The sequence below is a fragment of the Plecotus auritus genome (genome assembly GCF_963455305.1).
Source record: "Plecotus auritus genome assembly, chromosome: 11".
NCBI classification, from domain to species: domain Eukaryota; kingdom Metazoa; phylum Chordata; class Mammalia; order Chiroptera; family Vespertilionidae; genus Plecotus; species Plecotus auritus.
The window spans coordinates 25,803,306-25,830,993 of record NC_137777.1 but is presented as its reverse complement, the minus strand read 5'-3'; the positions used below and the strand labels follow the sequence as shown (position 1 = coordinate 25,830,993).

Here is a 27,688-nt window from a genome sequence, read left to right as displayed (position 1 = left end):
AATAATGCAGATTGCGTATTACTTGGAGAATGTGGGTAGACTAATTGCATCCAGGCAGGGGGTGACTTGCTTTGAGATTAAATCAAAAAGGAATTTCCTGGGGTTGTGGTGGAAGGGAAGTTCACAGTGATGGTGGTGCTTAGAGTGCTGAGGAACCGAAACCCCAGACACAGGCTCAAGAATAATGATGGCAAGTGGTTGCAAAAGTTTTAGAAAGATTGCGCCGTGGACTGAGCTGAGTTGGGCATCTACACTGTGCTGCACCGTCACTTTCCACCCTTTAATGCTTGAAAGATTTGGAGTTTCAGGGCTCCTTCATCCCCAGGCAAAACAATGGCTCTTTCCCCTGTTATTCTGTCTACCTCTCTCCTCTTGCTTGCATTTGCTAATTCTATCAATAACTATTTATTTGGCTTTTACTTTGCCATGTCCTGGAAATACAACAGTAAAATAACACACGCTTACACATATGTACATGCACACACACATATGCTCACATATGTACACACCTACATGTCAGTTCCCCTTTGTAGAAGTTACATTTTACTTGAGGAAGATGGAAAAAAAGTGTTGTTGTTTTTTTTTAAGTTCAATAAAATGTATAGTTTGTTCTCCTTAGGATTGTTGTGGGTTTCTTCACTTTTTTTTGGTTGCCTCTGCTGTTTGGGAGTTTGTGTGTTCTCTCTCTCTTCTTTGAGGGACATCTATCTAGCCCAACTATTTAAACTGCACAAAACTTCTTCAAACTGGGCCCTCAAGGGCTTTAGGAATCAAGGTTTAATCCACAACTCATCGAAAATTTTGTTAACATGTTAGAATGTAGTAGTAATCTTATTTTTCTGTACTTTTTGCTTAAAGCAAAAATATAGGTAAGAACACAAAATATGAAAATATATCTTGTGTGAAGTAAATAAATATAGAAATGAAATGTATTATTTAGCTATGGTGGAGATTAATTTCAAATGAACTCTATTTTTTTTTGTTTTTGTGGGATTTTCCTTTAAAAAGTTTAATAATTAGCCAGTTGGCATGTTTGGGTTTTTTATTTTTTATTTTTATTTTATTGAGCAAAATTAAAATGAAAGCAAAGTAGAGTAAATACATATGGTTGACACTTGAACAGTGTGGGTTAGGGGTACTGGCACCCCTTGAAATTGAAAATTTACATATACTTTTGACTCCCCCAAACTTAACTACTAAAAACCTACTGTTGACTGGAAGCCTTCATGATAACATAAACAGTTGGTTAACACATATTTTATTTGATGTATGTATTAAATACTGTATTCTTATGGAACGTTAAGCTAGAAAAAGAGTTAAGAAAATCATGAGGAAGAGAAAATATATTTACAGTATTGATTGAAAAAAATCTGCTCATTAGTGGATTTGTGTAGTTCAAATTCGTGATGTTCAAGGGTCAAATTGTATTTTGACCAGAACATTTCTGTCTGATTATGAGTTAAATAATATTTGCTGTCAATGAAATTAAAAAAAAAAATCCATGAGGTTTTTTTCTTTTTGAGATTGTACATACAGTCTGCAAAATCTCGGAGTTTGCAATGAAGTTAGCTGGCTTTTAAGGGAACTGGTGTTTTGCTTTTCCATTTATTTTCTTATACCTTGTCTTAAGGAGTACATTGTAAAGAAAACAAACTCATTTCTTAGTGGCTCTTTGTAACTTTAGAAAGCATATAGACTTTAAAAAAATTTTTTTTTAAATTGATTTTTAGGGAGTGAGGAAGGGAGAGGGAGAGAGAGAAACATTGATGTGAGAGCAAAATATCCATCTGCTGCCTCCAGCACACTCCGGAGCTAGGTGGGATCGAGCCCACACCCTGGCATGTGCCCTGACTGGAAATTGAATTGGCAAGCTTTCTGTGTATGAACGAAACCCAACCAACTGAGCCACACTGGCCAGGGCAACATACAAATTTTTAATTTAATGTAAATATGACAACTAATAGTACATTAAAGAATAACTTCTTTTTAAATGGAATTAAGGTTAAGGAAAATTGATTTTGGAAATAGTTTATTTGGCTGTTTTTTCACTGCTTGATTTTGTTGCTAAAAAATATGTATGCCCCCCACACCCACCCACCCAACAACTTTCTTTTTCTCTCTTTTCTCTTTAAAACAATATTAGAAAATGACTATTTTAACTTTGTCTAAGGTTCTTCCAATAAGAATCTCAGTAGTTTGCTTTTTAAGATTCATTTGTTAAAAATACAAAAATCAAATTTGTTCTGATAGACATTGAGAAAGTAGCAATATATTAGTAAATTTCAGTAGAATCTTTTTTGTGTGAAATTGGTGGATGACATGGTTATCCTAATTTGCCCCCAATGCACTTCTATTTAGATTCACATATCGTTGGTAGCTTTCTTACACAGTAGAAACCTCAGTACGTTCAAGCATAGGGGGAAATCTCTGAATTTTGAATGTGATCTTTGAATCATTGGCTTATATTATGACGTAGAACCTGAATATTAATATATGTTAATTTATATTTTATACTGGTAGAGTAGAACATGTATGTTATATAAAAATAAACCGGTATATAGGAGCTGCAAACTTTTTTTTTTATGATAAAGCAGGTGTACAGTAGGGAATTTAGAAAATCAATGTATGAGATGATATCCTACTAATGCCAAAAGGTTGATACTACTGATCTGTACGGTGTGTTACTCACCTGGCAAGGACCTCCCAGGAACAGTCTCATTTCATGTTTTATTTTAGGTATTTTATGAATGAAAGGCGTTTTTATCATCAAATGAAAAAAAACACACAAAGGATTATGGGGAATGATTTCTCCCTTCTTAATCCACCCTTTCAGACACCCTCCTTTAGGATATGCTGGACTCCCCACTTTAATTGTAGACTAGGAGATTTTGTTGTTATATGGGTCAGATCACATTCTTTGTGTATATAGAGCCTCAGTCTCTCCCTCTCTCTCCTCCTCCTCCTCTTCCTCCCTCCCTTTCATGAAGATAATCGAACTCCAACACATCCATGCTATGGTGATCTGCCAAGTGCTTTCTTCCTAGTTAACAGTTACTAAGGAATCGTAAGAAGGCATTGGGAAATGGCACTTGGCCTCTGCTTAGCTTTAGTCAGATTGCTATTTTCCAAAGACCTGTAAGATCAATGATGCATGTCAGGCTAAAGGGCAGCTGCAGGGTCAGGGCACATTTATTGCTTGCTGGGGCATGTTATTGACCAGTAAGAAGTTAAACAATACCCGCCTACACTGGCTAAGGCATTGCCGCTGGGCCAGGAAGACAATAGATCGCCTCAGGACACTTTGTTTACACGGACAGGCGGGCAAATGGAATCAAAGCTTGCAGCTCTAGGTATCCCATGTGTCTGTCAGAATTTCAGCTTATTTGGTCCTGGTAGAAAGGCTTTGAGACAAGTCCATGATGCTATGCATTTTTGACTCAGTCTTCCTCAAGGCGAGTAGAGATTGTTCATTTAGAAGCCTCTCGAGCAGTGGTTCTTAACCTTCCTAACGCCGCGACCCTTTAATACAGTTCCTCATGTTGTGGTGACCCCCAACCATAAAATTATTTTCTTTGCTACTTCATAACTGTAATTTTGCTACTGTTAATGAATCGTAATCTAAATATTTGTGTTTTCCGATGGTCTTAGGCAACCCTGCTAGCGGGATCCACAGGTTGAGAACTGCTAGCAGGGTCGCCTAAGACCATCAGAAAACACAGATATTTACATTACGATTCATTAACAGTAGCAAAATTACAGTTATGAAGTAGCAACGAAAATAATTTTATGGTTGGGGGTCACCACAACATGAGGAACTATATTAAAGGGTCGCGGCGTTAGGAAGGTTGAGAAACACTGCTCTAGAAGTATCCCTAAGTTCATTGCAAGGTTTTGCTTAAGTGAGATATTATGATTGATGTTGTCTAATGCTGATGCATCTGTCTATCTTTATACACACAAACCGATTTACAATTTTCTTCCCTTTGAAAGTATAATGTAGCATAGAATGAAGGAGGGACAGGGGAGATTTTCATAACATTTGATGGAATAGAAACACACTTTGCATGTGCCTGGATAAATAAGGGATCCCAGAGGTGGATTATTGGGGGAGGGAGGGTCAGCGGCAATCTTCTATATAATAAAAGCCTAAGCAACCATTACAGCAGAACGACCAGAGCGACCTGTTGCTGTGATGCGCACTGACCACCAGGGGGCAGGCGCTCAACGCAGGAGCTGCCTCCTGGTGGTCAGTGCACTTTCACAGGGGGATTGCTGCTCAGCCAGAAGCTGGTCTCACAGCTGGCGAGTGCAGCAGTAGTGGTAGGAGCCTCTGCCACCTCCACGGCAGTGCTAAGGAGCAGTGAGCCGAGGGTAAGGAGCAGCGAGCAGGCGGGCGGTAAGGAACGAGGGCTCCCACACTGCGAGAGGGTGCAGGCCGGGCTGAGGATCCCACCCCCCGCCTCACTGCATGAATTTCGTGCACTGGGCCTGTAGTCTATATATATAAAAGCCTAAGCAACCAGAACGACCAGTTGCTATGACGTGCACTGACCACCAGGGGGCAGGTACTCAACACAGGAGCTGTCCCCTGGTGGTCAATGCGCTCTCACAGCCAACCTCCCAGGGCTGGCCAACCTCCCGCAGTCCTTCCCCTCAGCCCTCAGGCTGGATGGGGAGCCAGGGGAGGGTGGCGGAGGACACGGCCACTTTCCCAGGCTGGCCAACCTCCCGCAGTCCTTCCCCCCGGCCCGCAGGCTGGCAGCCAACCTCCTGTGCCCTGTGTCTCCCCGTGGCCAGCAGGCCCCGATCGGCTCACCGCCCGCCTGCCGCAGTGGCGGTGCGGCGGCGAGGGAAGAAAGAAGGGGGGAGACAGGGAACCATGCACCGACGATGGCGGCATCGGTGTCTGGCGTCCATTCCTTCCGCGCCCAGCCCAGTGACCGTTGCCTCCTCTCCGGCCCGGCCTTGATCGGCCTGGCCCCAATAGGCCCCAATCGCTGGCTGTGCACAAATTTCATGCACCGGGCCTCTAGTCAAACTAATAAATAATTTTTAAAAACCGAAACATGTAGTGAAAACCTCCTTGTAGCTTTATGTTGTGTTCTGAAACTCAGCTCTGAGGGTTTATGTTCTGGCTATAATAAATACAAAATTTTAGTGACGTTATAAAGAGTATTTCCCTTTTTCTTCCTAGATATAAAACAGTACTGTTTTTGTGAACAATGGGTGAGGAAGGAGAGGCTGCAGCAAGGAAAACAGTATGAACCCAGGTGCTAAGGAGTAAAAACTAGTGCCCCTCTCCACCCTCCAGCCCCCCATGTGAGATTTCCTATCATCTTGGTTCCTGGAATTGAAAGAGCATTGAGCCACATCTCACAAAATTTGAGATTCTTGTGCTTTTCTAGCCACTTGCCTTACAATGGGCATTTTTTGCATGTTAGGGGATGTGTGTGGGGATTGATCAGAATGGCATTAGGAATTCAAAAGAGCCTGTAAAACTACAGCACAGCTATATGTGGGGTTCTATTGCTTAATCACATTTAATGAATCTACAAAGATGATGAAACAGTGTGAATGTCTGAGTTAAGAAGGGGGTTGGGTGGGACTACAGATCTTCACAACCACATGTGCTTCCTGCAGCTCTAGTCTCCAAGGGATCAAAGTGTCCGAGTTCAAATGTGCAGCAGCTCCTATCAGTTTAACCAGAATCACCCCTCTTTACAACTGGAACCAAATACTGACTTGCTGGTTGGGCACTGTTGGATCACATTTGCATTGTTTCAGGTTGTTTTCAACCCTGAGGAAAGGTACTCCATGATTTATAAATAATTCTGCGAAATGCTACATTTTAGAACACACAGCTCTATGACTGATGGTGCTGTTCCTTTACTGTTGATTTTTCACATTCTCCTTTACAATCCAGCTGGTTTTCTACGTGCCAGGCTCTCATTCCAGAATTGCGGAAAGGATGAGGAGAAAGCGAATGAACGCTTGCCAAGGGCCTGGTCTGTCTTGGGCATTGTGTTACACAAGACATATGTTCTCTCCTGTCTCAGGGCCCGGGGGTGTTGGTGCTATTACCTTCCTTTCACAAGTGAAGAAAGGTTAGCTAATTTGGGCAAGGCCACCCAGTCAGGGAGTAGAGGAGCTGGAATTGGAATGCAGTGTGGATTTCTGTGCCTGTAATCCTTCCGCTGCAGGTTCACAAAAATGGGCCCATCCAGACTCACAAGGGCCTAGAAACCTTCACCCGTATCCGGCTCTCTTGTATTTGTGTGATGGGCACAGAGCACTTTCATATTTATGCTTTCTCATCTGCAAGATTAGCACGTTTCTACCAACAGAAACAAACCCCTTCCCTGAAAATGCAGAATTTACCCATATCCATGAGGGGTGGGGGGTTCCCTCTCTCAATGAAAATGCTTTGCAAAAGCTTAAAACTGCCAGTCACCGAGGGTACTACAGAGCAGGGCTGCACAGCCAAGTTGATGTCACTAGGGATGGGGGCTTGGGACATCCTTGGGGGACAAAAGTGAGCCCAGATGCAACAGGGCTTGGTATTAAACCTTAGGGTTCAGCGCGAGGTGATTGGAGGTGGAGAGGAAGTGAAAAATACCCATTCTGGCCAACGAATACTTAGTAGCTTGTTAAGAGAGCAGCTTATTATTTCTTGTTAAGAGAAATTTGAAGAGACTAAACTCTAATCATGAAGGGTGCACTTGACCATGGAGGGCGTCTCAGGACTGTTGCGTGAGCGTCCTTTGAACTTCCTCCTGGAAAAGCTGCACCTTGGCCCTGTACAAAATGGCCTGTGAACAGCTCAGCGAACTCCAAGGTGGAAGGTGAGGTTCTGTGCAACTTGGGAATAATACTCTCTGGTTAGAGCCTACCTTAGGGGGAAGGAGGGGAACCAGTTAGTGAATTATTACTTTACTCTCAGTTTGAGGTCTTGAGATCAGTCATCTGAGGAGGGCACGGGCTTTACTGGGAGGAACGGGAAGAGTGCAGAGCTGTGGGCTACTCTGTTCCCTGTGTGTCTGCTTTGTGGCTGTGTGACACTCGGGCCACTGGGATGTCATGGAAACAGCCTCAGGCTGGGAGGATTATATTCCCAGTTTAAAAATACATGCTCCTGGTTTTGTCATTTGTAAAAGTGAGGACATTGGCTTGGCCCCAAGATCACTGGTCCACATTCTTACCTAACCCTGTGGTCTGTGACCGTTTCCTTCTGTCTCTAGTAAAAAGAGAGGATGGTGGATTAATCCAGTAACCATCCAAGAACACTGTGTCCCTTTGTGCATGCATTACACATGAAGGGAAAAGGTTTTTTAATTTTGTGGCTTCATGTGTTTGGGGATATTTAATGGAACAGAAATTATGCTTATGAACTTATAAAAAATAATCAGAGGGAGCTAATCTGGGCTAATGCTTTCAGACGAAGGCCAGCGTGGGCTGTGAGAGCTGCCCCACGCCTCTCCCAAATGAGGGAAAATGTGGATGTCAGTTCACCCAGTTTAGGTTTTATTTTTCTTCATCTCTTTCCCAAAGCAATTTCTGTTTGAGTTAATGGCATGAAGCACTTATATTTTAGTCTGTATCAGGGGTTGGCAAACTATGGGTCATAAAAAGTTTGTTCACCATGTCCTATATTAATGATTTTGGCTTTATTGTATCCGTGCATTTATTGCAAATAACTGAAAATCCTTCCTGAACATAGGTGGGAGTAGAAATCTCTGTCCATCAGTTGGTCATTTTGAAAATTGACAGCTATCTCTTCCTAGAGTGTTATGGCGATTTGAACAAAACAAATACACAATCTCTCTCTCTCTCTCTCTCTCTCTCTCTCTCTCTCTCTCACACACACACACACACACACACAGACACACACACACAGACACACACAAGACACCTTACCTGATTTCTAGAATCACCACTTACATTACACAGACATGCAGAAATGGACTCCTCCCTAACAGCTGAGCCGCATTGCATCAGAGGATTTGGGGAGGGGACCCCAGTCTAAGGACTGCCATTGTGAAAGGAGGTGTGGGTGTAACACAGAGAACAGCCAATGGCATTTCAGCCCCTTATCTGTGTGTAGAAGAGCAGAGTAAGACCCCAGAGAAATGTTCCCAAGGGAAAGTGGCGCTCACCTGGTCTGCACCCAGAAAAGGTACTGGTAGAAATTTTAGCTGCTTCTCCTGTAAAACGTCAACTGCGCTTGAGGGTCAGTGATAGAGATTGAGTGTTCAGTTGTGTTACAATAGGCCGTGTCAACAAAGACTGTTTGCCCTTTGCTATTTTGTTCTTTTCTTCCCTTTTCCAATCCTGCTTTAAGGAATGGAGGAATCATGTAGTTTTGCAAAGGATCTCAGAAATTCTAATATGAAGGAATGTTTTTCCATTTCTGTGACTGCATCACAAATTACTTCCAAATTTATTGGCATAAACAGCCGTTTATTATGTTGATGGATTCCATGGGTCAAACATTAAGGCAGGGCAGAGCAGAGATGACTTGTGTTTGCTCCGTGATGTATGAGGCCTCAGCGGAAGAGCTCAAAGGCTGGGGCTGGAGTCATCTGAAACAGGGCTATCTAATGGGACTTCCTGTGATGCTGAAAACGTGCTCTGTCTGCACTCTTCATTAGGACGCCCGCTAACCACGCATGGCGGTTGAACAACTGAAATATGGCTAGTGCAGTGATGGAACGGAGCTTTTAATTTAGTTAATTTGGATTTATATAGCTACTAATGGCTAGTGGCCACTGTATTAGACATACAAATCTGAAGTCTTATTCACATAGCTAGGTATATATAGACTTGCACTGCCCAATATGGTAGTCACGAGCCACTGGTTGAGACTTTCGTTGGGGTTTTCTCCATTGGAACACCTTTATGTGACCGCTCCGTGTGGCCTGCTCTTCCTCACCCTACGGTGGCTGGGCTCCAAAGGCGAGCTTTTGGAGCGGAGGAGCCAAGGGCCTAGCATTGGCGTAGGCAACATGGCTTCCACCCTATTCTATGCATCAAAGCAGTTACAGAGGCCCTTCTGGCTTCAAGACTCCGTTTCTTGATGACAAGCGGCAAGGTTCTAGAAGAGCATCAGGACTAGAAACACTGCTCTAGTCATTTCTGTGAAATAAAACGGCCACCATTGCTCCAGGTAATCAGTCCATTCATTCATTTAGTCACTCAACAGACACTGCATGCCTCCCCTGCACCTGCTGTCAGATTACTTGGGATGGCCATTGAGAGTAATGACACCTAAGATGGAAGGGGGTGGGATGGGGAAGGCACACAGGTATTTCCAAGGCAGTGTGATACGTGCCTTGAGAATATGTAGAAAGTGGAGACAAGAGGATGATTAGGTCAGAAACATAGGAGTCTCTTTGAAGGAGCATCATGAAAACTAGGTCTTAACGTCAGACTAGACTGACTAAGGGGTTTGCCAGAGACACCAGTAATCTGGGCAGAAGTTTGAGCATATTCCACAGGAGGAAAAGCTCAAAGCTAGGCTTTTCCTGGGGATACCTCAACTCTACAGTCCTTGTTCAAGAAATAAACCTTAGTTACCCTGCCAACCACATCCTTCATTTTGAGTGTGTGTCCCCACCCACACCATGCATATTGATAACCAGCTGCACAACCAGCAGATCGCCAATCCAGAAAAATCCATAGCCCAAGGGGATATCATTGATGAATCACAGACAAGTTGCCTGTCAGCAGGAGGTATGGATTGGATTAGAGAATCTTCATCCCATGCTGGCTTTTCTAAAAAAGAGCTGGCTCTGAGAGAGCAGCAAAGATGCCTGAACACAAGGCCGGCATTGAAAACAAATATTGATTGGCCCCTGCTGGGGAGCTGAGCTAGAGTGGGTTAGAGTCAAAAAGTGCTGGGATGTGGAAAACCATTAAATGTGCTGATTGAACAGAATAGAAGCTCCATCTGCTTTTAAGACTTGAAAATTGAGGGTGTAATATTTAAGTGGATAGAAGGGCAAAAGTGATGGTGAGAGGCCGAGGCTGGGCAAAGGCACTGTCTCCGAGTTGGCCTCTGTTGCTCTGGCCACAGGTCCTGGACCATCCTTTCCCATCTCCTGTTCTGCATTGAGTTTTTCTGGATCTGTGACTATTTCTTAATGCCGTGCAAAAGCCACTTAATTCAACATGAAGGTCAAAATAGCTGATGTTCAGTGATGGTCACATTTAGGATTCAGACCGTCTGCTGGGCGTTCTTATTAAACTGGTAGACAGATGCTCTGCTGTGTCTGATTGCATCTGACTGTTGAGTGAGTTAGAAATATCTCCGTCACTGCCAGATGTACATGCTCCTGTAAAGAGAGCATTTTTTTTTTTTTTCTAGCAAATGAGTCTTGCTGGCTCTGTGGATCTAGAAGGACTGAAACAGCTTGTTGCTTCAGGGGTGAGGCTGGATTTGGTTCAGTCATTTCTTTTATAAATATAGGACTTCCAGAGCCTGATCTAGAGCCCTTTCAATGAAGATCTTCAAGATCTGCTCTTTTACTTAGAAACCTAGAATTTGTTTGTTTTTCTAGGACAGCACTCTTTGATAACTTTCTGCGATGATGAAGCGTCTCAGTGTGCGTGGTAACCATCAGCCACCTAGGGATGTGGAGTGCTTAAAATGTGGCTAGTGCCACTGGGGAGCTCCGTTTTTAAATTGTGTTGAATTAAAATTTAAATGGCCACAGCCCATTGGGCAGCACAGTTGTAGGGTCTGTTTTTGGAAATGGTATTTGCTGAGGTGCGCGTAAGGACTTTGCTACCCATCTCATTTTTGATAGTATCTTAACTTGGGAGTGATTTCCTCCTGTGAAAAGGGAAGGGATGGAGGTGGAGAGGAACAGAATTAACAAAGGACCACAGGGCAGCCATGGTACTCATTTTCTCCTGTCCTGTCTTTATAGGGTAACCTGGCTGTTGTCAGTAGGTTCAGTTGCAATTCCGCAGCAAAAATTCTGAACTTTTCTCAGCCTTAACTATGCTCACGTGGTTGTGAGTCTCCAGATGAGGCCTCAGTGCCAAGCTTATTTGATCTAAACAGACCCTTTTGTTTTTCTGATGTTATTCTGTGAAACAAGCTTTGGGACATACTGGTGTAAGCAGTAACACTTTCTGCCAGGATAGATGACGAGCTTAGGGTATAATACACTGAGTGGCCAGATTATTATGATCTCTGAACGCATAATAATCTGGCCACTCAGAGTGTTTGTGTGTGTGTGTGTGTGTGTGTGTGTGTGTGTGTGTGTGTATGTGTGTATTAGAGGCCCGGTGCATGAATTTGTTCATGGATGGGGTCCGGCCAGCCTGGCCAGGGGCGGGGACATGGGCGGTTGGCTGGCCTGCCTCCTGGTCCAACTCCTGGTCGAGGGGACAATTTGCATATTAGTCTTTTATTATATAGGATATACACTGAGTGGCCAGATTATTATACGTTCAGAGATCATAATAATCTGGCCACTCAGTGTATATGGGTGGTGAATCTGTCCCTCTGCTGGACTTCCGCAGGGTTTGGAATCTGCATTTGTGCTCTGAGTCTGATCATTTCTTCGCTGTGCTTGTATCACTAGTTAACTCTTCAAGTGCATAAATATATGGGCTGGCCAGGCTAGCTTGCACACCCTACAGAGCCAGAGACACAGCTGTATTCTTTGTACAGCTCACCACCTTTAGCCCCGAGCTCTAACTACGGGCAGGCACCTGCATGTAGCGTGTCTTCCCTGTCATAGGAAAGGGTGACACTTTGTACTTCTGCCACTACTGTGCCTTTGCTGCTGACCCTCTGAGAGGTCAGGTTTTGTGCTTGTACTTGGAGAAACGCTGGTGTTTTCTCCATCCATAATTGCTTGCTGTTATTTCTCTTGCGTTTTCCATTCCTCATGTAGACTTGCACGTGTATGCGCGCATACTTATTTCTCCAAGTCTTTTGTATTGTTGCTTTTTGATAACTTGATCAGCCAGCGGGAGACAAATAGAGCAGATCACAGCACTCTGTTCATTTAATCAAGTAAGTTACTAAAGGAGGGGAAAAGAAAAAAACGCAAAAACGGAGAGAGGAATATTTTCTCCTCCTCCTCCTCCTCCTCCTCCTCCTCCTCCTCCTCCTCCTCCTCCTCCTCCTCCTTCTTCTCTCTCTCTCTCTCTCTCTCTCTCTCTCTCTCTCTCTCTCTCAGTCTTAAAATTGTTCAACAAGTTATCTGCAGAAAACATCTGCCTCCCCTACGAATACATGTAATTTGGTTTCTGATCTCAGCATGTCCCCTCTTGGTTGGAAGGAAGGGTTTTTGCCACACAATGGAAGTGAAATCAGCAAGGTGAAGCTGAAATATTGAGCCTTATGAGATGACAGTGAAATAGCAAAAAGTGGTGTTTTTCTGCCTCACAGTGTCACTCCTGTGGGATAAGAAAGAATTCCAGGAAGAAGAGGCTCATGGACACCAAGGCCTATAGCTGTCCGTTCCCAGGCCCTTTGAGGCTTCCTGACCCCACTGTTAGAAGCCCTCCTAACATGGAGAGAGCCAGGTCCACTTCCTTCCTGAGTGGTTATCTGGCTTGTACTGCTTATCTTGTCAACGAAGGTCAACGAAGTAGGTGCCCGAGAAGACTGGCAGCAGAGGCTCTGCAGGGCGGGGGCAGCGGGGAAGGCCTGGGGAGAAAATGCTAGGCTAATGTATGAAGCCTGGGCACCTCGCCTTTGTTAAGAAGATTCATGGGTCTCTGAGGAGTGCAGTAATCAGGGCTAGGGGAAACTTTTGGGCCAAGCCTTTGTATCCTAGATCCATCTGCTACAATTTTTTTTTTTTTTTTTTTTGAGCTAGTAGAAAGGAGGCGATCCTATTGAGGTTTATTTGAACAAATATTTGTTCTCCCTAATTATGTACCTGGAACAGCTCTCCAGAATCTTCAGTGCAAACCTTAATATTTACAATAGCATAAAGAAGCATTTATAATGTGTTTGGGAGATCTGAAGTTGGGGCCATAATTCTTCTTGGCACTTATGTAAGACTTTTCTTCCGAAGAGACTCAGTCATATTTATTGTAGCCGTAGTTCCCAGAAGTGAAGTGAGTGATGAAGCTCCCGAGAAGGGAGGAGCCCCTGCCGGCAGCTCCCAACATGTTTTCTAGGTGAGAGACACTCGTCTTTGCCAGCAGTTTTGTGCCAGCCACAAACCTTTCTATCTGAGCAGGAACAATAGGCAAGTCAGAGCTTACTGTTGCCTTCCGATATGAATGGCGAGAGTCACGTGGTGGGGCCCAGCTGGGCTGTTGGCCTTGATGGTGATCTTCTGGCCCAGTGCCTCCTCTGTGACAGGCCCGACCTATCTCTTTATTAGTCTCAAGAGTTAGTGAATCCTAATAAGATGATATGTGGGGAACTTGTCTGTGTATTAAAGACCCTGGAGTCTGAAAGAACTGAGTGTGTAACCTTCTTCCATCCTGTACATGGACCTTGTTTGACTTCTTGATGCCTCAGTTTTCCTATCTGTAAAGTAGGCATAATAAACATCATTCACACATGGTGGTATGAAGATTAGAAAGAGTGGTAGTTCAGCACCTGGCCCAGGATGGACCCTTGAGCCGGAGCGGTGGTTATTACTTCTGTCATTGCCTATAGAGTCTTTTGACACATGAGGGCCACCTTTATTTTGCAGGTTGGATAAAAATGGGGCCTCTGAAGAGATTTCTGGAGTTTTATTTTTCTCCATGCGATTCCTGGTGTCTGGCACAACACAAACTGGGCCATTACTCAAGAGCCATTCTCCCCACAAACTAAGAGATGAGAAAAGAAGAGGTCTGCCTGATGCACGTAGGGTGTTGAAGCCTATGAATGTGCCCACGACCTCTAGAAATCTGGTTGTGGGCAGTGAAGACGCAGGGAAACCTCCATCGCCCAGCCCTGCATCTGCAGATCTAACGCAGGCTCCGTGTTGTGGGCTCACCGACCTCAGTGTTGTGGAAGCAGCTGCTGGAATAGGTATAAATGGCTACGGGGCATTCTGCTGTTAGGGAAAGCATGCAGTCAGGTGAATATGTATACACAGCTTTTCTGCCTTTCCCCGCTTCTGGTTAAATCTGGTGTAATGGATGCTGTGCCCAGCTGTTGGGTGGCCTCTGTTCACTGGCATCGGTTTTAAACGAAGCCAGTTGTTTCTTGTCTGTATTCTTGAAACAGAATCGCCCTCCTTTTCTTCATTGTTACTGTCTTAAAGGGCAGGGTTAGATAACTTCTATAGAAAGAGAGGGAGACCCAACTGTGTAGGCATCTTCTGGCAGAGCATGGAACCTGTTGTTTTTGGGATTGACAGCAAATGCGAGTAGGTCATATCTCACCCAGATGGAGGAAGTTGATGGTGAAAGCTGACTTCCTGTTCCGGACTTTCTCTTTGAGTGGCTGAGTGGGTGACTTGGTGGTTTGTTAATGATGCTCAACAGGGCTTCTCCAAATGGTACTTGCACGTGAGAGAAGTGGTTAACAAACGGGATGGGTTTTGCTGTCAGTGAGTTCAAAAGATTATTGAGGGATACTTCAGGTTCTGTCATGAATCTGGGGCCACAGGACTGAACTGGGTGGCAAAGGGTTTTGTTGTATGGGAGCACATAGTCTAGTGAGGCCAAATGAACAGCAAACATGGAAGCAAAAATAAACATAAATCAATAAGACTAGGGGAGGGGAGTGGAAGCAGCAGACACTTTGGGAGGCTTTTGATGGACTCCAGACCACAGTAATTCAGCTGAGACTGGGTGAGGGCCAGGAAGCTGGGCTGTCCTTCCATGCATTGGAGGTAGATCTAGGGGCTAGCTCTTGCCACTACTGCAGTTTCGGTATGTTATTCAAGGTCTCTTTACAACGTCTCTCCATTTTTTCCCTCGGTATAGAGATACTCTGTATAGAGATACCAATTTCACAGAGTTGTTGTCAAAAATGCACTTTCATTTTTTTTTAGTTGTTATTTAAGTAGTTATATGAGAACAAGCACCTCACACTGGTTTTCAGGGGAGAGCCCCTGTCATATCTCTGTGTGGCCACATGTCCAGCTCTGAGTTGGACCAGCAAGAATTTGTACTCATCTGTCCTCAAGGACCATCTTGGCATTTGGCATTAAAGGGTAGCAGCTACCAGTGGTTGAGCGTCAAATTATGAACCAGAAGGTCTCAGTTTGATTCCCAGTTAGGACACTTGCCCAGGTTTAGGGCTCTATCCCTAGTGGTGGGCATGCAGAGGCACCCGATCAATGATTCTCTCTCATCATTGATGTTTCTATCTCTCTCTCTCTCTCTCTCTGAAATCAATAACAATATAAATATATATAAAAAGGAGGTAGTAGCTGCTTTCATTGCCTGGTCTGCAGCACGGGAGAGATAGATAGCTGTTCCCCATCACCTCTGCAGGTCCTGCTCCTGATGTTGGGTGGTGGGAGTGGAGCCGCTGAGGGTGGGGAGGGGAAGGCAGCCACAGGCCTGTCCTGTTGCCCTCCCTCTGCCTGGTCAATCCTGTCTTCTCTCAGCTCCTAGCAGCTATCCCCATCTCCCCCAATGCTGCCCCGGTATCCCTTACAGCAGTGTTGTTCAAAGTGTGCTCTGAGCATTCTTCCTAGCAGAACCACCTTAACACCCTTGTTAAAACTGGAGGCTACGGGCCCTTCCCTTGACTTTCCGAGTCAGAATCACTGGGGCTGGGCCCAGCAGTCTGCACTTTCCGATGAGCTTCCTCTGTGAACCTTGTGCACTCTAAATGTTGAGACTCATTTAGAAAATTTGATTTGGGTTTTGGAGTAATACTAGTAGCTACTATTTGTTGAAGGTTTATTATGTGACACTGCTCAGCACTTTACATTGCAATAACCATGTGAGATCGATTTTAATAATATGTTGTTCCACAGTTGCAGAAACCGAGGCAAAGAGGATCTAAACAATTTGCTCAAGTACCGATGAAAAGAGTCAGTATTTGAACCCAAATCTCCAATCCTACTCTTCACCTCTTCTCTTCAGCTTCCCTACATAGTGATAGCAACATGAGTGACTCTTCTTAGTTTAAACTCAGTACTGCATGACCTCCTGCTATGTAAACAATACCAAGTGAAACATGGAATATTTTTAAATTGAGCTTTAAACTTACATTAAAGCCTGGGATTTGGCTCAGATTCTGACTTGTGTCCACCCGGAGTCAGTTGTTTTAAAGAATGTTCTCCTTTTTTTCACGATGACCAATCAGACCCTGGTGTGTGGTCCTGCTTCTCTCTTAACCTTTTACCTGCTGTGCTGCCCCGTGTGTCCTGAGATGCTCACACTGCCCTGTGCCTGCACCTGGAACATTTCCTGCTAATGGGCCAGCACCTCTGCAGGTTGAATGCCACCTTCTATCTGCTTATTGGAGGCTTTTCGAGGACTCTGGGGTTTTCCCAATGTCTGGAGGAAGCTGAAAGTATTTTTTCTTCTTCTTAGTGATGCCCAGTTAGTGTCTTTGAGAAGTTGGCCATCAAAATAGGACCAACCTAAGCACGTTTGAAGATAAACATCAATCATTCCATTCATAGTACCGTCCTCCTTCAGGGTCCCATTGCTTCCAGCTCTGGGGAGGGATTTGCTAAAGAAGCGACCTCACACATCACTTAAGGTAGAGAGAGATTGCCAGTATGTATCGACCTTACGTTTATTAGAGAATATTATTTAGAAAAGGATGGGTAAGGAGAGGTTTCTACTAACATACTCTTGCATCTCAGGTTCTGAAACCTTCGTAAAGTTGCTACTTTTGTCTCCAAACAGCTCACGATTGCATTTCTGAGAGCAGTTTTGTTGGTTTTAACTGCACTAGGGTTGTGACCACATTGAACACCCAAAGTCTAATCTTTATTAAAAAGTAATATTAAGATGTAATGGCCACACACACCTAAACATCCACATATTCTTTGTGTGTTTATGATAACCTCAAGATTTAGGACTACTTGGCCCATTAACTGCTTGCCAAATGTTTCTGTGTCATCGGTATGCGTATTACAAGCTATTTATACTAAGAAATCATGAAGTTTTCTGGCAAGTTTTCAGGATATGAACCTATGATCAATGCACAGCTTTCTCGAGAATTTGTATCTCTTCATTAATTGGTGCTTCCTCTTGCTATTGACATATCGAGTATTGAACACATCCTGGAGAGATGTGGTCAGGCAGAAACTATACTTCTCCTGTGTTCTGGACTTGTTGTTAGTCCTAAAGTTATTCTCTATATAAAAGGACAGTTAAAGAAAGGAATTTTTGAGGTGAGAGAGGGACACCAGAAAGTTTCAACTTTCTTGCCAAAAGTATAAAGTTAAGCACTTCTTGTTGCTTTTAAGAGCAATTTATAACTGTTATTTACAGGGGAAAAGGGGATACTAGAGAAGTCTGAGTGTCTGTTGCTGTCCAATTCAAAGCTCTGTGAATATTTCACTTTGACCCCATAAACTCTGAAGAAAATGTAATTTAAAAAATTTCCTCCTCGGAAAAGGGCCTCTAGAAACCATTATTGGTGGTTGTCTGTTTATAAGTTTAGTATTTTAAAAGCTTGAAAATTGATTTGATTCAGCAGTTTTTTCTGAGTGTCCTGAATTGCAAGGCATTGTATGGAGCCTGGAGATTCAAGACAATGAGGTCAGAGTGAGGAGATGTCTTAGTCCACTTGGGCTGCTACAACAAAAATGCCATGGATCGGTGGCTAACACATTTATTTCTCACGTTCTGGAGGCTGGATTCAGGCATTAGCAAGACAGCATCTGGTGAGGGCCTATTTCCTGGTTCATAGGTGGCCATCTTCTCGCTGTGTCCTCGTGTGGTGGAGCAGGGGTGGGCAAACTTTTTGACTCGAGGGCCACAATGGGTTCTTAAACTGGACCGGAGGGCCGGAACAAAAGCATGGATGGAGTGTTTGTGTGAACTAATATAAATTCAAAGTAAAGGAGAGGAGGGGAGAGCAAGAGAACCCTCCGCTCTTTCGGCTCCGCGGGCCGGATAGAACAGCCCAACGGGCCGGATCCGGCCCGCGGGCCGTAGTTTGCCCACGGCTGGGTAGGGAGCTCTGTGGGGTCTCTTTTATAAGGGCACTGATCACCTCCCAAATACCCTACCGCCTAATACCATCACATTAAGGATTAGGTTCCACCACATGCACTTTTTTGGGGGTGGGGAGCACAAACATTCATAGTAGTAGATTCAAAAATGATTGTAATTATAGTTGCTGGATTTTTCTAAGTTTTTTTCCTGCTTATACATAAGATTGCATTTGGCTTGGAGCATTATCAGATGTTCAGGTAGGAGAAAACGTCAAATTTTAATCATCTCTCTGGTCACCTCCGATCCTTTCCTGACTCCTTATTCCGTGCACACTGGATAGCAAAGGGTGAAGGGCAGAGAGATGAGCACATGGGTCCTTTAAGGCGTGGAAATCAAATCTGCATGCTAATGTCCTGCTTGAGGGCGTGTACTTATTTCCTGAGGAACAGGATTCCCAGTCCCATGCTTTATGGAAATTTGTTTGTTCCTTTATAGAGGCCAACTTTTGAAATAGAAACAAATGCAATTTCTGGCTGGGGTTGTGAAGGGACAGACAGCCTAATGCGAAGAGATCTGCGTGAGCACCGTGGACGATGATGAGGACATGACCAAGTCATTTCATTGCATGGTCATGGTGCCAGGGATGGAGAAGAGAAAGCACTCGGAGATGAAGAAAGGTGGCAGAGGAGTTCAGGGAAAGAGAAAGGCCAATCTCTCGGCTTTGTATCAGGAGCAAAAAGATGAGGCCTGTGTGTGTGTGTGTGTGTGTGTATGTGTGTGTGTGTGTACACATACATAATTGTGGTGTAATTGTAGATCCATTTTAGGCATCACAGAAAGAAATACCTGGATGGCCTTGTATTCCCAGAGCGGGTATGCAATATTTAATCTAGACTGTTAATTGGTTCCTTTTTATTTTCACTCAGAATACTTAGGGTTACAAACAGTAATAAAATGTTTAGTACCTCCATGAAAGGAATCGCCTAACGCTCAGGAGCCAGCACACTCCTTTTTCAAAAACACAAAGTACAGTACGTTTCTGTAAAATAAGAAACCTGCAGTCCAAAAATCACTGAAATAAGAACTTAACATCAGATTATATTGCTCAAGCTGAGGAAGACTGGGCGGGAAAACACCCAGAGCTGTAACTTATGCCAATAACATAGAAAAGTGATTTGTGAGTCGACTCTAACATATGAGATTTGTTTAAATCATAAAAATGATAAATCAGCCAAGGAACCCGCAATTGGTATCATTTTCTATTAGCATAAATTTTGACTTAAATGAAACAAATGTAATCCACATGACTACACCCCCATCATTTCAACTTTATACAGTTTATAAAGTTACAAAAAGTGGCCCAGCCAGTGTGGCTCAGTGGTTGAGCGTTGACCTATGAACCAGGAGGTCACGGTTTGATTCCCGGTCAGGGCACATGCCCAGGTTGTGGGCTCGATCCCCAGTGGGGACATGCAGGAGGCAGCCGATCAATGATTCTCTCTCATCATTGATGTTTCTATCTCCTCCCTCTCCCTTCCTCTCTGAAATCAATTTAAAAAAATATTTTTAAAAAAAGTTACAAAAAGTGGCTCAGGTGAACAGAACTCATTTCCTTAAATTTTCAGCTAAAGCGTTTCTAGTACTTTCCTTTAATGACTTCTTAATTTTCACTCCGTCCCTCAGTTTCTCTAAGGCACAGGCTCTCTTTAGGCTCAGAGCACCCTGAACACGCGGGCGCAGTTGGGCTGCACCTGCCCTTTGGGCTGTTTTGCCACACCGGGTACCCTTTCTGTTCCTCTGTTCCCCGGGGTTCCACTCAGGAGAGACCTGTCAATATTGTGCCTATGTTAAGTGCTGGAAGTCTCTGTCAATTAGGGACTGAATTACAAGGAGTTACCAGGAAGATCAGTGCCTACTGGAGACTCTCTCTCTGATAGCATGGGGGGTGCGGGATGGGTGGAGCGAAAGGAGAATTGTGTGCAAAGCCAGAGGGAAGTTGTGGAGAGAGACAAGTGACCTGCGCCTTTGGGAGCTGGCAGGATGAGGAGCAAAGGCTAGGTTAGTATTCCAAAAGTATCAGGCCCCCCTGTGCCCCCCAAAGATTTCATTTCCTATGCCTGGGTCTTTTTATTACTTCCTTTGTGACTCAATGTTCAAAAGTGCCAAAGGGTTGTCACAGAGGTTCTTCCTAATTCGTCGGGAGCCAGGCAGGTGGGCAAGTCTTAACCAACTTGAAGACTTGAGACCCTGTCTCGGGGTTGCACATGGAGAGTCACAGCTCTGAGAACCGCTCCCTTCTTGGTGTTTTCAACTGTTATGACTTCTCTGGTAGCTTTTCTGGGCTTGGTCCCAGGCTTTTCTGGTTCTTGATCATTTTGGGGTGGGTGGAAGGAATTAAAACACACCTCCTTTTCGTTTTGGATTGCAAAAGAGGATCACCCAGCCAACTTCTAATCAGCTCCGTATCTCTTTCAGATCCTTACCGGAGACTCTCTCCAGCCTCCCTCCCTCCCTCCCTCCCTCCCTCCCTCTCTCCCTCTCTTTCTCCCTCCCTTCCTCCCTTCCTCCCTTCCTCTCTCTCTCCCTCCCTCCACCTCGTCAGAACGCTTTCTTTCATGAGTTAAGCCAGATCATGGTGTTCATCTGTTCGAAACCTGTCAGTGGCCTCTCATCTACTGGAAGTGGCTCCTCCCTCACCAGGCTGCTTGCTCAGATCACTCTGCCTCCACCACCAGGGCACCCTTAGGGCTCCTGCCTGGGCCCCTCTCCCCCAGGATAGCCTCCTTCACGCCTTCCCTTTTGCTAAGCCAGCCATTTGAGGTAGTCCTTGATTGACACATCTAAAAGAGGTCCCCAGCCTCCACTGCCACCAACTCTGCTTGTTTTTGTGTTTTTTCCTAATTACCACTTGCCTATTGCTTGTTTTCCCCACTAGAATATGGGCTGCATAAAAGTAGGATAGCTCTCCATTTTATTAATTAATCTCTCCTAGCACCCAGAATAGTGCCTGACACATAGTAGGGGCTCAGTAAGTATTTTTTGCATGGGGAATAGTGGGGTTTTGAGTTTTCCATTTCTTAATGCTCTAAAAATGACAATAGGAGGGGGAGCTAGAGAAGACAGGCAGATTCCATAAACATATTAAGGCAAAATAGATCAATGCAGAGGATGGAGGACCAGGCAGCATGTGTAAATCACAACTAAGAAAAACACCTCTGTTTAAATATTATCACTAGCTCTGAAAACAACGACACATCTATTTGTGTAACCCTGTGTGCAGGAAACACATACATGCACTGAGTCAGTGGTTCTCAACCTTTCTAATGCCGCCACCCTTTAATACAGTTCCCCATGTTGTGGTGACCCCCAACCATAAAATTATTTTCGTTGCTACTTCATAACTGTAATTTTGCTACTGTTAATGAATTGTAATGTAAATATCTGTGTTTTCTGATGGCCTTAGGCTCTACAGGAGCGGTTCTCAACCTGTTGAGAATGGCTAGCAGGGTCGCCTGCTAGCGGTTCATTAGATTCCTCTAAAAGGTCCTGTTAAAAGGATCTTAATTTTTTTTTCTTTTTTGCCTATGATGTTGACCTTGTTTCTAGTAGGACTGCCTCTTTTTTTTTTTTTTTTTTTTTTTTTTTTTTTGAGGGAAGGGAGGGTGTTGTAACTGCTGGTAGATGTTCAGAACATGCATTCTGTTGAGTTTGCATGTCAACATTAGGAGTTGTCTCATTTTTTTTTATCATAGTATTTAAAGCTGATATTCATTACTCATCCCTCCCTGCCCTGACTGGTGTTACTTATGTGGAGAATGGAAATGAAAGACAGGCCTTGTTAGCTGCCTTCAAGGAGACTCCAAAGCTTGTTTGATGGGAAGGGAGGGAGGGTCGTCTTAAAGTGAAACTATTTTATTAGCCTTTGATGAAGTGTCAAGAACATTTAAGGCAAGAGCAAGAGAATGGTGCTGCCTGGGCAGCAACTTTAAATTGTTTTCCGTCTTATAAAAAGGCATCATTCATTTTGAATAACTGGAGGTAGGCAGAACTCTAAAATGGTTACCAAGATCTCCACACCCCGGTATGCATATCTCTGATCCTAGTGATCTAATCCAACATTAATGTAGGTTCTACTCTACATTAATTGAAAATGCAATGAAGGTCCTAACTGGTCCATGGTAAGATAGAGAAATTATCTTAAGTGGATCTGGCCTAATCAGTTGAGCCTTTAAAAAGGGACTGGAACCCCTCGGTGTGGGTCAGTGGTGGGCGTTGTCCCATGCACCAAGAGGTCACTGGTTCGAATTCCGGTCAGGGCACATGCCTGGTTTTCGTGTTCTATCCCCAGTAAGAGGCCTTCAGAAGACAGGTAGCTGATCAGTGTTTCTCTCTCATTGATGTTTTTTCTCTCTTTCCCCTCCCTTCCTCTCTGGGTGGGTGGGTGAGAAGTGATCAACCAAAGAACTTGTAGGCATATATGCATAACCATGGACACAGACAACAGGGTGGTGAAGGCCTGGGGTGGGCTAGAAGGGGTCAATGGGGGAAAAGGGAGGATTTATGTAATACTTTCAACAATAAAGGTTAAAAAGGGGGGTGGGGCGACTGGGCACTTCTTCAAGATAAGATGCACCATGAGAGGCATTCTACCTGAGGGAGCTTTGAAGATTGGTGGTGGGAGGTGAAGGGGATGTGGCAAGAGATACAGGTGGCCTCTAGTGGCTGAGTGTGGCCTCTGCCTGATGGCCTGCAAGGAAATGGGTACCTCAGGCCTATAACCACAAGACTGAATTCTGCCCCAGCCATTTGTGCTTCTGAGAGCCCAGGGTCCAGATGAGAATGGGTCCCGACTGACATCACTAAGATCCACAACCCAGCCAGCCCACGCCCAGACTTCTGACCTACAGAACTATATGCTAATGAATTGGTGTTGTTTGAAGCCACTATGTTTATGGTAATTTATTACAGCAGCAGTAGAAAACTAATACAGAGGGCAATCTCATTCAGATTAAATCTGGGGGGAAAAACGAACCTAAACTTGACGAAACAAATGAAGGAAAGTACTTGTTTTAGTTACAAGCAGCCAACATGCATAGCTAGTGGGATCAAGCTGAGTGTCTATTGCCTGGCTCCTTTGGGACCTGGTTAAAAGAATAGACAGTTTTTGTAATTAGTCAATCAACTGTTTATTACTTAATGGGTAGCTCCAAAGTAGTAGAGGCGATCTAAAACAGTGTCTGCCAAGTGTTTTCTCTGTTCTTGGAACAAGCTTACATTATAATTTGCTTAGTAATCCTTTCTTCATAGACAGTACAAAGATTCATTTCAGCCCTCCTCCTGTGTGAATACTATAGTATCTGAATTGGTAGCGTTGGAATTGATAGTCTTTAAGAAAAGAGTAAACAGAGCATTTAAAACCCCTCCTGTAGCTGCTTTCATATAAAGAGTTGGCCTTCGATGACTGTTAGGATGTCCGTAGACATTTTTCTGTAGAGGCAAATTTTAAAGTGGGTTTGTGTAAATGGGGCCTCTTTCCCGAGACTTCGGTGAAGCATCTTGACACAGGAAGCTGTGGAAGTGCAGTCAATCAGCTCATGAAAAGGGGCTTTTGAAAGCAAGCCACTGATGCCCTGGAGGGCTGGCTTTTGCATGAGTGACAGACAACGCAGTGCCAGGAAAACAGACAACGGCTCCCTGGGCCACCACCATACCACCACACCACCACCACCACCACCACCACCACCACACCACCACCACCACCACCACCATCACCACCGCCACCACCACCACACCACCACCACCACCACCACACCACCACCACCACCACCACCACCACCACCACCACACCACCACACCACCACCACCACCACCACCACACCACCACCACCACACCACCACCACCACCACCACCACCACCACCACCACCACCACCACACCACCACCACCACCACCACCACACCACCACCACCACCACCACCACCACCACCACCACACCACCACCACCACCACCACCGTGCACACGCGGCATGGGGCTGCCCTCCCAGCAGGAGAGTGTGTTTGTCCTGTCAGCTGGGAGCTGTGGTTTGACCTTTTTGTTTACAAGAGAGGAGAGCGGCCTCTGTCCTCCAGCTGCTGTGAAAACATTGTTGGAAAACCAGACCGAAGTTTCCACCCAAGAACTCACCCTGGAAAAAACCCGCCCGAACAAACAAACCTTCCTAAATGAAAGACCATCTGGGTTAAAGCACAGACCACTGGGTTAGAACCCAGATGACAGGAAAAACGTAATGAGAATGGTTGTTCTTCAGCAAACTTTCCGAGTGGGATTTCCATATATTACGTTGGCAGAGGGCCCAGTGGGGAATAACAAAGGAAACTGAGAGGCGGTATATGCCGTTTGGAAAGGTTTTAGCAGTGGGATTAATTGTGCGTATTGGTTAAAGAATTCCCATCTCCTAAGGTCTCCCCCAAAGTGAAATGGAGCCATGCTGTATGTATCCTTTTGAGTCTGACTTCTGTATCCGGTGTAGTGTGGCCTAAAATCTGGGGGAGATTGACCATGTCCCAGGAACCGGGCGAAGCTCTCAGTGGAATGAAAAAATACTACCCACTCTGCTTTCGTGGAGTTCCTACTCTTTTGGGGAGAGATAGACTATACCAGTGACTTAAAATTATAATAGAATTGTGTACTGCAATCTTATCGTTAGCAATTTTGCTGTGCTCTGTAAGAAACTCACAGGGTATGGTGATACAGATGGTGCCAGGGGCAGGCTGTGCGGGAGGCACAATGACACTAAGGTAAGGCAATCAGGGAAGGCCTCTTGGAGGAGGAGGCATTTAAGCAGAGATGGGAATTCAGGGTGAATCAGCCTTAGAAGTCTTCGGGAAGAATATGCCTGACAGGGGAAAACGTGTGCAAAGCCCAAGTCAGGAAGGAGCCTGTATAGTCAGAGAACTCCAAAGAGGTCTGTGTGGCTGGGACGGTGATCACTAGGAGGGTGTCATCAGATGGGCTTTCTCGCTCATGGTCTTCAAGGGGTTTTGCTGGAGTGTCAGGGTGCAGGGGAACCATTGAAGGTTATATAGCAGGGGAGTGCCATGCTCTTGTGCATTTTTTAAAAATCTGCTTGTTTTTATGGAGAATGGACTATAGAGGGGAAGGAGCGAGGCAGGAAGGCCAGATTGGTGGCGATTTCTGCAGTTCCCGGAGAGCAATGGTGGTGACTTGAATTGGGAAGGGACAGCAAAGGTGGCAGACAGGGAAGGATTGGAGTGGTACTTTGGTGGGAGACGCAGCAGGATTTGGTGACAGGTTGCATCCTGGCAGTAGGGAATGAGGAGAGGGAAGGGAGGAAGGACCAGGATGATGCCCAGGTCATTCTCCCCCTTCTTTCCCTGCTCCCTGCCCCTTTCCCTATATGATCATCTCAGGAAAAATGAGAATGAGCTTGTGAGATCATTGCTTTGATCAGTCAGTGCCAGATCAGCGATCGATAATTCTTTGCGGAGCATCTTGAAGCTTCTGGGGCTTGATATTGAGTGTTGACCCACCGTGAATTCATAATACACCCCAACCTGCCTTAGGCAGGAAACCACAGGCATTTACACCATGGGGGTCTCTTCATTGTAGCTTTTCTGCCTTGTCCATGATGTCCACAAACTTCACATTAAAGACTGTGTTCCCAACGCATCATTGAAAACACCTGCCATTAACCCATAGGGCTCTAGGGAGAAATATTGGGAAGCAGACATAAAATGAAACAATTTAGTTAAGTGGGAATTTATTTTCTAGCTTTTGTGTGTTACTCACTGAAGATACAGTCATCCAAATAAATGGTGTTTTGTATGTGTGTTTCCCCATGGCACTCTGCTCTGTTAGGGTTTTGGAAAGATGAAAAGAGTCACTTTTCCCATTCAAAAGCAGAAATTGGGGAAATGTGGAACATTTTGTTGTGGAAATTGTGCATTTAGTATTAGTTATGTATTGCCTGGTCTAGTTATTAAACTGGAGGGGAGCTATCTTTGTCATGTGTTTGTTACCCCCTTTTCAGTATCTCTCTACCATAATTCTCTGATGTCTTCCATTGTCTAGAGTATGTTTCTCTCCCTCCCTCCCCCCCCCCTCTCTCTCTCTCTCTCTCTCTCTCTCTCTCTCTATATATATATATATATATATATATATATATGATCAGATTTAGTTCTAGAATTTTTGCAACCTGCTTCACCATGACTGCCCTCCTTCCCCAAGTTATAAAAATATGCCCTTGTAATCAGTAATGGAGACACACGCTGATGGGGATCATAGAGACTAAATGATTCAATTAACCCAACATAGTAATATTTTCCTCTTGGAGACCTAGGGCACCGTAGCATCAGATGGGGAAGAATATGTCTCTCCGAGTCATTTCCACAGGGTCCCCACGGAGCTCTGCTGGTTACCAGCAGGCGTAACCCCTCAGCTCTGGGTAACGTGGTAATAACCTTCCCTGCCTCCATCACAGGTTACATCAGACAGGAAGTGGCTTTGTCAGTTGTGCAGATTGTTACCATCTGTGTTTGTTAGTGTTATTTCTAGATTAGTCATGGGAATGTCGGGTATACCCCAGACCAAACTGAGCCTTTCTGGAGTCTCTTTTCTGGTGGTAATCACTACTTTTCAACAAGCACCAATAGGTCAAAACTAAAAGTGTGAGTCACGCACTTGCAACACAGTGCGAGAAAGATAAACCATTCTGGACTGGGAAGGTTTAGTTTATTATCCTATAGATGTCATCCAGTGGAGGAAATCTCTTGCCACTCCACCTCCCCACATCCTCACACAGACACATCACCCAGTCAGGTCTCCCTCCGCCCCATTAGTTTAGATAAACTGTGATTTTTTTTTTTAAGGGAGAAAATTTCAAATAAGAAGCAGTTTTACATAGTTGGATGTGACCTCTAGATTCTTTTATGTATCCCAGCATTCGCATTAAAATTCCAAAGGGGTGATGTACTGGCTCAAGTTAATGGATAGATAAGGGATGGGGGGAAAGTTAAGTCATTACTCAGTTTTTATTTTGTAACCACTTAGAATAGCATTATGTGAAAAATATGAGCGTAATGTTGTGGTTTCACTGAGAGCCAGATGTGGTTGTTCAGAAAGAAGGAAGTGAAGGGTTGCGAGACATCCCTATCTCACCGGGCCTCCTGATTGCTGTTTCCTAGATCTGGCATGAAGGGCACCCATCTCCTCTCCGTTTACACCCATTCCTCTCACCAGCAGAAAGGCTCCTACACATGCCCCTGTCTTCATCCAAACATACCCCTTAAAATTCCTAGACACTGAGTTAAGGCAACCTCATTGTTAATTATTGTGATCAAGACTTTTATTTTTTAAATCTTTATTGTTGAAAATATTACATATGTCCCCCTTTTCCCCTAATTGACCCCTTCTAGCTCACCCCACCCCCACCCCAGGACTTCACCAGCCTATTTTGTGTCCATTATGCATATATGCATAAAAAAGACTAATTTTCCTTGAAATGAATCCCATATCAGCTCTGTGTATTTCCTCATTTACTCCTTTGTTAAATGCCATAGAGTTCCTTTGAGAGAGCTCTCTAAGTTTGGTGGAGAAAGAAAACCTAATAGCTAGATTCAGCGT

General features: G+C 44.5%; 1 protein-coding gene across 2 annotated transcripts in view; it reads left to right on the top strand.

Annotated features, from left to right (window-relative positions):
* Positions 1-27,688, top strand: part of EXT1 (exostosin glycosyltransferase 1) — a 275,246-nt gene that overhangs the window by 97,385 nt on the left and 150,173 nt on the right. The window lies entirely within an intron of this gene.